The 12,001-nt window shown below is 39.1% G+C and overlaps 1 protein-coding gene across 1 annotated transcript in view; it reads left to right on the top strand.

The window, feature by feature from the left end:
• Positions 1-12,001, top strand: part of LOC308296346 (NACHT, LRR and PYD domains-containing protein 3-like) — a gene marked incomplete at both ends in the record, with an annotated part of 52,300 nt that overhangs the window by 39,975 nt on the left and 324 nt on the right. The gene's annotated exons all lie outside the window — the stretch shown is intronic.

The following is a 12,001-nucleotide window of genomic DNA, read 5'->3' as shown; positions in this document are numbered from 1 at the left end:
ACAACCATTTTTACCTGTCTTTTTCCTATCATGCCCTCAGTGATGGGCAGTAGCGAGCTACAAGTAGCGATGCTACATAGCTTAACTACATTTTTCACGGACACGGTAGCGCCGCTCGTTTTGAACCAAATAGCTATTTTTAGACTCCAGTAGTGACGTAGCGTCCAACAAACGCTACACGTTACTAATTAAGGTTGTGCGCAAAAAAGAAAAAGAAAAAGATCCCCGGAGAAAAGCCATGGTATAGAAATGACGACTGACACTTGGATAATACACAGACAACGCTCTGGATATAATACAGCGTGTGCACTTTCTATGAATCACAGCTCGTTTTATACTTCTATAGTACAGCGGTGTCATTTGCAAAAAAGGACAGATCTACAAGCTATCAACGTGTCTCTAGTCTGCTCGGCAGGGTGTTCGCTTGAAGATCTACCCTTGCTTCCATGGCTCCTCCGGGAGGAACAGTGAGCAGTGAGTTGTTGCTATTGGGGATAGCAACAACTCACTGCTCACTGTCTGTCTGCACCGGTGCACCCACTGCACACAGAGACAGACACAGAGAGACGGAGAGGATATGGAACTAAACCTACACAGTGAAACTAAAGTTATTTGCAACGTTTGCAATGTTAGAACTTCACTCGTTATGACTTTAACCAAATGCGGGTGAAACAGTGAAGGGGACACCGCACGTCCGCACCGCATGATAGAGTGCACGGAACGTCAGACTCGGACTGGACTTACCTCGCATATCGATCAAAAACAACCAATTTGCACCTCGTTTAAAAAGCGTGTCTCAACGACGTGAATTAACATAAGAATGAGCCATCGGCTGGATGCATATCTGATCCATTGTGTGACCTGCTAAATTAGTGCTAAAGATTCTGTTCTGTCTAAAGCAGAGATGGAAAAAGTACTCACAATTTGTACTTTGTATCAATACTTTGCTGTAGATGTACCCCATTACAAGCAAATGTCCAGAATTCAAAATGTAATTGAGTAAAAGTATGAAAGTATTGGCATCAAAATGTAGGTCTACTTAAAGTACCAAAAGTAAAAGTAGGCTACTAAATGTTTGAAAATAGCCAAGGTATAAAATAGGGCTAAAGTGGAATAATGTAGTCTATATTTTATAATATAATCATTCATAGCTGCAAAGTAACTAGTAACTAAAGTTTTCAAATAATTGTAGTAGAGTAAAAGTACAATATTTGGATTTGAGATGTAGTGAGTAGAAGTAAAAGTACTGAAAACTGGAAATACCCAAGTAAAGTACAGATACCTCAAAATTGTACTTAGTGTAAGTAGGCCTACAGTAAATCTACTTTACTTTACACCACTGGTCCGAAGTAGTCAAAGTAGAACGTTACACTCAACTCACCATCTACCTGCACTACAGTACAAAATTAATTGTATAACATGAATCAATTCAAATGATAATGTTACAATACTAACTGTCTGTCTGTCTGTCTGTCTGTCTGTCTGTCTGTCTGTCTGTCTGTCTGTCTGTCTGTCTGTCTGTCTGTCTGTCTGTCTGTCTATCAGCATAAAGATTATCCATCCATCCATCCATCTTATCAGCTGTTTCGACAGCACACAGATCAGGGCACTCTTTTGTCCACAGCTAACTAATGACAGTGAAGTGGCAATTTAAGGACCTTTTAGACATTTTTAATACCTAAAAAATATAAATAAAATACCAAAACTGCATCAAAAGTTAACAACTATGAAAACTGGTCAAACATTGGCCAAATTGACAATATAGTAAAAGAGGCACAAATTGTGAAAATGGCAGATCTACAAGCTCGAAACGCCTTGTGTTCCGAGGTGTTGTGAGCTTGTAGATCTGCTATTTTCACAATATTTATCGGTGGAACAGAGTGAAACTAAATGTAATGCCTCAACTCCTAATTCCAATTGCTTGTCAGGGTGTGGTCCCCAGTTCAAATAGGATTTGTGGGGGGGGGGCACAGCCTGAAAAGGTACACAATTTAAAAAGTAAATGAAAGGATGACACAAAAAGCCAGACATGAGGGCTTCCAGTTTTATAATAATCAATCGAACTGAGCATTTTTTGCCTGACTATTTGTTTGGTGGAAAGTAGCACTTGATCATGAAGTTGATAAAAAAAAAAAAAAGTAGCTTTGTTGTAGTTAGCTACTTTTGTCGTGTAGCTTGTAGCTTGCTTTGCTACATTTTCTGTGGGTAGCTTCGTTGTAGCTAAAGCTATATTTCATCAAGAGTAGCTTGTAGCTTAGCTTACTACATTTTCCAAGTAGCTTGCCCATCACTGCATGCCCTTCATTAATCAAATCATGTATGACTATGAAGTTCCTTTTGGCATCGTTCCACTGGCATTAGGCCTACATCACACCTGCGCATGATCTGAGAATATCTGATCAACACAGAATACCAGGTCACCTTTAAAAACTCATCTGCTGCCATTTAACAATACCTTCGTACTCTCAGATGCCATTCGTCTCCATAGACTTCCATGTAATTCATAGTGCACGGATCATGCACACCCATGCCTAGATCATGCACCACGTGTGTCCACATTGCTCACAGCTTTCAAACAAAAAAATCCGAATGGAAATCCGTTCAGGCATTCATGAGATAACAGCCATTATTCCTAAAATGTAAACAAAGATGGCTGCCATGCTTGAAAGATGGGGTTGCTATGGGGGTTAAACATGCGATTTCGCGATTGCTATCATGCCTACTACATTTTTTGGGGTCAATTTTTTTTTTTTTTTTTATTTCCGGGATCTACAGGCATGGCAGGGAGGTACAACGGGATTTTTCCGGGATTTTCAGGATTGGCAGCAAATTGGTTAATTGCCTGCCAAGGGTTAAAAAAAAATCTATCTAATACATTTCAGGCTTTTTAAAAAAAAGATAAATTAAAATAAATAAATAATATATATTTTTTTTTAAAGAAGCTCTCAGAAGATGTCCATTGTCCCCTTGCAGTTGGCAGAAAAATATAATCAACCCCAAGAAAAATATGTTTTTAGATTAACACTCACAAACATAAACAGCATGTGGATGGCAGCCATTTTGAATAAGGTGTGCAGAAAGCTAATTACATGAATTATTTTTTTATATTCTTTTATCAGCATCACAGGCAGCCCAGAGAGCAGTGAACACATTGCTGTCTCATATATTAGTGAACAGTGCCCCCCAGTGGCCAAAAATAGTAAGGCAACAGCTGTGGGTACCAAAAGTATAAAAATTGTAATAATTGAGATTAAGCGTTTTTTTTTAAATGCCAATGGAACTGCCCATAAGAAGACAAAGGCAGGCAGGCAGGCAATCATGCACAGATGCACACACACGCACGCACACACACAGGAACGCACGCACACATGCACGCAAGCAGACACACACACACACACACACACACACACACACACACACACACACCCACACACACACACACACACACACACACACACACACACACACACACACACACACACACACACACACAGTTTCTGTAAATGTACCGGTAAGTCAAATTACTTGATGAATAAAAGTCATGTCATGTTGGTTGTCATGGTGTCAGGGTTGACCAGCAGAGAGCAGAGTCTCCTGTCCCCAGCTGTGTCTCCATGAAGAGTGACAAGTCCAAGGATGGACAAATTGACTTCAAAGATGGACACCACTCTACTGATCAGAGGTCAGAATGTAAAACAACACATTCATTAATTAATCAATTAAATGTCTTCATTGATTAGCTGTGTAATAAGCAGGATAATCAATGGAGTGCGGGTCATTATTGAGAAATAACCCCTTCAAGGTGATTAGACCCTCCACCATCGCGTCATTGTCTAATCAACATGTCTGGGTTTATTTCTCAAAATGACCCGCTCCCCATTGATTATCGCTTACATAATCACCTCATAACGTAATAACAGTTATAACAGTGTTTTGCACAATGTTATACTGTTATAATGGGGAAAAGTGTTACATTGTAAAAAAAATTACCTCTGCAGCCAGGGAGAAAAAAGATAGTGTCTGTTCTGTCTATCAAAATCTATTTAGGTGCATTCAAAACTGAATATATTTAACAATTCTAGTCGCTTCACTTTGGTCACACTTTTGTAAGTGTTGGTTAACAAAAAAAAGTCCTGTTGCTTGAGTGGCTTGTTTGCGACTGTGACCGTGGGACAAATCACCTTCTTGTTGTCAAAAACACACAGACCTACTGTGTGTTTTCCTCCAACAGCAGTCATAGCCAATTGGAATCCAATATGAATAATCTGACTGATATGAATTGATCACAAAACCCCAGAGATAATGTGTGCGTTTTGGACTGAATGTTTCTGTTTGTCTTTTAGGCTTTTTTAAACAAAACTATTTGCACATGACAGATATGACAAATACATACACACAGAAATACCAGACTAACTAGTGAAGTGATCAAAATAAATTATGTAATATGGACAAAAGAGACCATTATATTTAATCATTTATATTTTAAAAATATTTCAAAAGTAGAAATAGCCAATCTCCAAGTTCATAATGTGTCACATCGATGAATTTGTACAGATGAAGGAAAATGATTATTATTATTATGTAACATGATTGAGAAATCTCAAATAATTGTGATTAGGCAATTATGTAATAATGTTGACACACCTATGGAACTGTCCGTGAGAAGGCGAATGTGCACGCACGCACGCACGCATGCACGCATGCACGCACAGTTTCTGTATCCTCATTTAAAAGTTAGTAGTTAAATATTAGTTGATGAATAAACGTAATATTTCATGTTGGTAGTCATGGTGTCAGGGTTGATCAGCAGAGAGCAGAGTCTCCTGTGCCCAGCTGTGTCTCCATGAAGAGTGATCAGTCCAAGGGACGATATATGAACTTCAAAGAGGGACACCACTCTACTGATCAGAGGTCAGAATGTAAAACTATCACAATGTCTTTCCTACAGTTAGTGCAGCATCTTAAATGAGTCTCTTCAATCTGAATCAGGTGAGACACATCTACTGTATAGAACACATTAATTCATGTTCAATTCAGAATGAATATTTATCTATTAAATATAGTTTTTCAACACTCTCACACATCTACAATATAACTGTGAAAAGAGCGGCATCAGTGATCCAAACATAATGATATTTATTATAGAGATATTTTTCTGTGTTTTAATTGTGTTTGCTATTTTGTAGGCCTATAGTTTTTCCTTCATTATAAAAATATGTATTTACATTGTTAAAGCCTGTAAACAGTGAGGTAAAACTGAATGAATAAATGTGTGCAGTATACTATGATATGATGACAATCATCATCATCATCATCATCATCATCATCATCATCATCACAGACACTGAACAGAGTTCTTAACTATTGGCTTAGGCATTCCTGCAATCTGCAGGCCTCCCACAACTAGTTTATGGACGTTGGTACGTTAGCATCTTCCAGAATGTGGTCGAATCTCACTTCCAAGATGGTCACTTCTCTACTGTCCTCATCAACAACATCATCTGGTGTAGCTGTAACATCTGAAAACAAAAACAAAAAAAATATATATATATACATATATCATTTTCATTATGGAGTATTATAGATTTTGACAGATGTTATAAAATATGGACTTTTGTGTTGGAACTAATACATCTACAACGCTGCCATTTCTAGAAATGTATATTCCCTTATATACATATAGCATCCAAACATATATGTTAATACGGTGGAATACCGTATACCACGGTATTTTGTTTGATACCGTACCGTACTGTTAAAATTTCTACCGTTGCATGTCTAACTGGGAGCCAGTTGACATCTCTAAACTGGTTCCTATCTATATGGGCTCTATGGCCTGACCCTAGTATAAGTCTATTCTGAGCTGCTAGCTTGATTTTGTGTTCTGTTTCTATTCCTTTATGCCCGTGTTGTTAATTTCACCACGACTCCATGACGCAACGTACGCACGGGGAGACAGACGCACAGACAAGTTAAAAGGGGCGTCCTTTGAAAGCCATTTCCTCTCTAAACAGTGCCCAGAAGCACATTTCATTTTTTTGTGTCTATACAATCGATCATTCAACACATGTTTATTTTGAAATTGTACTGGAAATAGAAGTAGCCAAATAGCCCCTACTTCATGCCACTGATGTCAGAGCCTCTACTTGCCGAGGGGCAATATTTTCCCCCCAACCCCCCAGTTTAGGGGGGGCGGTGGGACTTGGGGGAGAAGGTGCGGCCGCCCCCCCCAGCACCCCTACTTCCCTCGGGGATGAACATGTCTGCATATTTAAAACATGAACACTTATGCACATTTGAACTCTGACATGATTACACAGCAATTATTGGTTCTAGCATTTTCTTCAATTCTATAATTGTAGCATTTAGCATTTAGAGTACAATTATATGTTCTTTTAATTAAAAGTGAACATAAAGATAAAGAGCATAATGACAGAAGTGCTTGTGGCATGGTTGCTTTACAACACTATAGTTGACACAACCGTGCTTTTCCTCCTGGGTCGATGTGAAAAAAAGGAAAAGCACACACATGAGAATAATAAACCAACATTTGTATACAGGACTGCAGTATGAGCTTATTCAAATGATACTCAAGGTAAAGTGTGTCAAGGTGCTTAAGCTGTCTCAATATGTACACCTATAGCAGAGCAGGCAGCCTTAAGCCTTTAGTTTATGCTGTTGTTGTGGTTTTTATTTCATGCTAGAGGAGACAGTTAGATGGAAACAGGATGCAGGTGTACGGTTCATGAATGTCTCATAGAATCACATCTGATACACAGCATGTTCTGCAGTCTAATAACTCTTTCTCATGGCACAATGGCGCCTGCTGTAACTTGTCTGTCTGTCAAAAGCCAATTGGCTTTTGACAGTTTGATTTTGATAGATTTTGACACTTGTCAGTTTTTTCTTTTGTCATTCTATATATGTCTAAGTAAAATAATTAGAAGAAATAGTAAAGTGAATGGCAAATCGAGTGGCAAACCGAGTGGCAAAGTGAGTTTAACGTTGTTTAATGCAATCAGATAGGACTTTTCTGTTTGGATGTATGGGATGTCAAGGCCAGAAAGTTTTTTTTTTTGCCAGTCAGTAGGCGTTCCTGCATAACTTCCGGGTATGATGATGATGTCATCATGTCACGTGCATAATACCCTCTAGCTGGGGCCAAACTGGGAAAGTTCGTGCACTTGGTGAAGAGTTTTTGATTTTTGGTATGGGGTTAGGTATGGGTATAAGGTTTTCAAAAACAATCGCAAACAAGTTGGGCTCGCCCCCTAGTGGTCTGTTTGCAATGAATCAAATATTAGATACATTAGTAGGCCTATATGGTTCAAACCCCAAATAATTGATGAAAGAGATTTTCTCAATGGATCCTGTTACTATTGGGTATGATAAACAACATACTAAAAATTCTGGAAAAAATAACTACCGGAAAGGCACCATTTTCAAGATGGTGTCCACGATGGCTGCCGGGAGCTGAAAATGCCAATAAACTGGGTTTTAATGTGTAACAAAATCATAATAAATCTGCACTTGGTGAAGAGTTTTTGAATTTTGGTATGGTGTTAGGTATGGGTATAAGGTTTTCAAAAACCATCGCAAACAAGTTGGGCTCGCCCCCTAGTGGTCTGTTTGCAATGAATTCAATAGTAGATTTGTCAGTATATGGTTGAAACCTCAAATAATTGATTAAGAGATTTTTCAATGGTTTCTGTTACTATTGGGTATGATAAACAACATAACTTGTTTGCGATGGTTTTTGAAAACCTTATACCCATACCAAACACCATAACAAAAATCAGAAACTCGTCACCAAGTGCACCAAATTGATGATTTTTGACCAGTTTGACCTCAGCTACTCTATTGAAGCTGCCATCCATCCCACACAGACAGCTGCTCTATTCCTAGTTAGGTATGCTCTACAGCACTGGTTCGGGGCCCATTTGTGGGTGTCGCGGACACATTATTTTCAAAAAAAGCATTTTTTATGTATTAAAAAACAAATTCAAAGAATTATTTTCAATATCTTCATGAAGAAATCAAACTGAAATCTAAGAAATTCCATAAATTAGAAAACAAATGTTTAAGAAGTAATGAAAATGGCCAATATACAAGCCCACATCGCTGCGTGAAACGTCACATTATGAGCTTGTAGATCTGCTGTTTTCACTAGTTTGGGTCACGGGCTAAAAAGTTTGGGAACCACTGCTCTACAGCAAAACCTGTGTGTCACGGACCATTGTTTATGGGTCACGACTCGAGTAAAAATCCCACTTCTTTTCCTGCAAAAAATGTAAATGTACCGGTATATTTAAAATAATGTTCCCCTCCCCTAAAAATCTTTTTGTTTTTAGAAATAAATAAATACATTTAAATGTTATACATTTTCAAACAAAGAAACACACACATCTAAGACATTCCATAAATAAAATATTGCAATAATTAAGAAGTAGTGAAAATTGCCGATCTACAAGCTCTCAACGCGACGCAAAGCCCTGTAGCTGTAGGTCTGCTATTTTCACTAGTTTGGGATCCCGGGTTCTCGCTTGGGTCTCTTTCTCTCTCTGTGGAATAAACTCCCTGTCACACTTAGAACCACAGACTCACTCCCTAGCTTCTGCCTAAACTCCACCTAAACCCATAGCACTACTGTAACACCATACTTGAAGCTCAATAGAATTGTTTGGTTTTAGAATTATCTTTTACTGATTAGGTGCGTGATCTATATGTCATTGTTTTTCTAGGTTGATATTCATATGCATTGTTATATCGTTGTTGATGTACTGACATATTATCTTACTTATTATATTGATGTTTTACCTGCTTATTGTAAGACGCCTTGGATTAAAAGCGTCTGCTAAATGCCTAAATTGTAAATTGTAAATGTGATCAAATATCAGATTATTCATATTCAAAATGCCTATCTTTGCGGACCCTAGTTAGGCAGCCAGCTGAGCTAGGGCCCACTCTCTGCCCGGTTAGGTTGAGTAAGCAAGCATAACCTGCGCCCTATGTTTTTCAGTTAGACAGTTAGTACAGTGTGTGTGTGTGCGTGTGCGTGTGTGTGTGTGTGTGGTAAATATTGAACTTATGAAAAGTATTAAGAGCTTGTAACTAAATAGTAATTCCCTGCATCCATTAGTTTACAAGTCTGCATTCACAGGTCTTTTACCCGAACTAGTCTGTAATCAAATTATTCAAACATGAAGCAATAATACATCTAACCCATGCACTGTACAAGACCCTTACACTGGCACACATCCACACTTTGATCACATTTCTTTTTAGTCTCTGCCAGGCCAAGGCATGGCCTCTCGCCGTGTTTTGCACTCTGTCCTGCAGCAGTTCAATGTCATGAAAGACGACAAACGATCATTGGTCGGCATCACACTTGACCATATCTCCTGGCCAAGATGTGGCAATGTATATGGAACTGTCTGCCAAAACCAGTGGTTCTCAACCTTTTCAGGCCGTGACCCCCAAAATAATCATATTTTAACCCTGACGAGCACTAAGAGTTGAGGCATTACATTTTGTATTACACAGTTCTATTTGTATAACACAGATCTACATGCTCACAACACCTCGCGTTGCGAGGCGTTGTGAGCATGTAGATCTGCTATTTTCACAATTTCTGTCTCTAATATTTGACAATTTGGCCAATGTTTAATTTGTCATTTTAGAGGTATTAAAATGTCATTAAATTGTCACTTTAGAAATGTGCAGATACCCTTAAACGTTATGTTGGTTTGTTTACTGTTGAGTGAGAAAACAATGTTGCACATTATGTTAATCATCTGGGGACCCACCAAAATAATTTGGGGAACCCACAGGTTGAGAACCACTGGCCTAAACTACAACATGCTGCTATACTTATGAGGTAATTCAGAGGTTCAGAATGGGGGTCGGTTTATTCCGAACCAAAATACATTTGTCTCTAAAAGTGGAGTATGCATCAGCCCTTCGCATCAGCCATCCCTGCACTAAAACCAACTGCCCGACCCCGTAGATAGGATGCTTTTCTCTAGTGTGAGCCCGTTTCGGTTATCTGGTCAGATAATCTGAAAAAATAATCCTGTAGTGTTTAATTCTACCCGATTCAGTCGGGCCCGATTATCGTGTAATGTATGGCCGGCTTTAGGGGTTCCACAGAGATAAAACTGAGTCTAGTTGGGATGACCTGTAATCTGGCTTTGACTGAAGAGGAGACTACTGTATATCCTCATGAATATTGTATGAGAGACAGTGTGATCTGCATCAGGAAGCTAAGCTTTATTTTAAACCAGTCCAAGGTATCTGTGATAAAGGATGTTCTGTATCAATAACAGGAGCCCTTACTGCAGGGCTGTTCAACTAAATTGTTCAGTGGGGCACATTGTCAAAACCTAAGGGACTGGGGGCCCTTCTGAGGACCAGTCCAACTTCACTAGTGGGACAGATTTGGCCCGTGGGCCACCAGTTGATTTGAAAAGCCCTGCCTTACTGAGATCAAATCATCATTGTTCAGCATGTTTATCTAGCAGGCTAGCCATTTATTTTACGGTAATTTAATCTACCAGTAAATACATATTTCGAATTCCTTTCTTATTTATAAAGGGTGTGGATAATCACTCTCCTTCAAACATAAATGTTTAGCCTACATTTTGGGAGAATGTTTAGTCTTCAACAACATTGTAAACCACAGACAGTGTACCGGTACGTTATAATGTATCAATGCATCACATTGTGACATATTGATCAACAACAAACAATTATAATGTCCAGTTTGAAAGTACTGGTTGGCTACATACATATGGTCAAGCTGTGACGGTTCTCATAGTAAACTACGGTCGCAATAATACAGAATACATTATGACTATCACTATGGTCAACAATTACAAGGACACCACAATGACCACCAAATGTTGTACATTAAATATCATCTACAGGAGAAACTCTACATAGAAACACTGTCTGACCAATTAGTGTGTGCGTGCGTGCGTGCGTGCGTGCGTGCGTGCGTGCGTGCGTGCGTGCGTGCGTGTGTGTGTGTGTGTGTGTGCGTGTCCTCCACAGAGACCAGCAGCAGATATCTCAGGGTTCCAGTGGTCAGTCAGCTCAGGAACATCAAATAGAGCTGGACTTATTTAAGGTATGTCAATGTACAACTTATTTTATCTAAAAATAAATGAGAAGTTGATCACAATAAAGACGCCTATACTGCCCTAGTCTGGTAGGATTCACCTTGAAACATGGGCTGCATATTGTTGTAGTGTTTTTGGTTGGTTTCTGTTCTGAATGTTTTGAAGGTTTGCACAGGGCTCTACTTCCTGTATTGTCCCAGCTCAGATTCTGAGCCTGGGACAACTTCCTGTCCCAGGAATATCATAGTTTTGGCCCAGAGGTTCTTCTCGCCCCCCTAGTGGCGAAAAAAAAAACCTCTGGGAACTCAGATTGATACTGCCCTACAAAGGCAGTGCAGTAACTCTGTACAAGAATTTCACAAAAGAAAATGTGTTACAGCTCATCAGCCAAATGAGATAAAGGCATAAAGTGATATTACACTGATTGTATATCTGTTATTAAGCTAATTCTTCATCCCCCGATATCATGAAGGCTAATTTGACCTTTAGGCGACACAAATAAGTCGGTGTGTCCAAAAACGTAGTTCCTTCACTCTGCCTTTGTAGGGCAGTATAGGCTGTGTATTCGCCAAAACATTTTATCCCAGCCGAACCATTTGTCCATGAAGACTGAAATGCCTGACCATCTTTCTTTGACTTTCTGCCATTGGCAGTCTGTTTGAGGTGTGGTATTTATTGTTTGATGACACTGCACCTTCATCAGCTTATGGGAGACATTACATTTCCATGACTTTTTTCCCATGACACTGGGGGATCCTGAGGCGTTCCATGGCCAGCATGGAGATATAATCCTCCCATCTGGTCCTTGGTCCCCAATGACTCAATCAGTTAAATATTGTTGAATTAAACTTTATATACCGGCATTATATTATTATGTGTTT

This window comes from Nannobrachium achirus, assembly GCF_963921795.1.
Source record: "Nannobrachium achirus genome assembly, chromosome: 2".
Taxonomy (NCBI): domain Eukaryota; kingdom Metazoa; phylum Chordata; class Actinopteri; order Myctophiformes; family Myctophidae; genus Nannobrachium; species Nannobrachium achirus.
The sequence above is the reverse complement of the archived record's forward strand: the minus strand, read 5'-3'. Positions and strand labels throughout refer to the sequence as shown.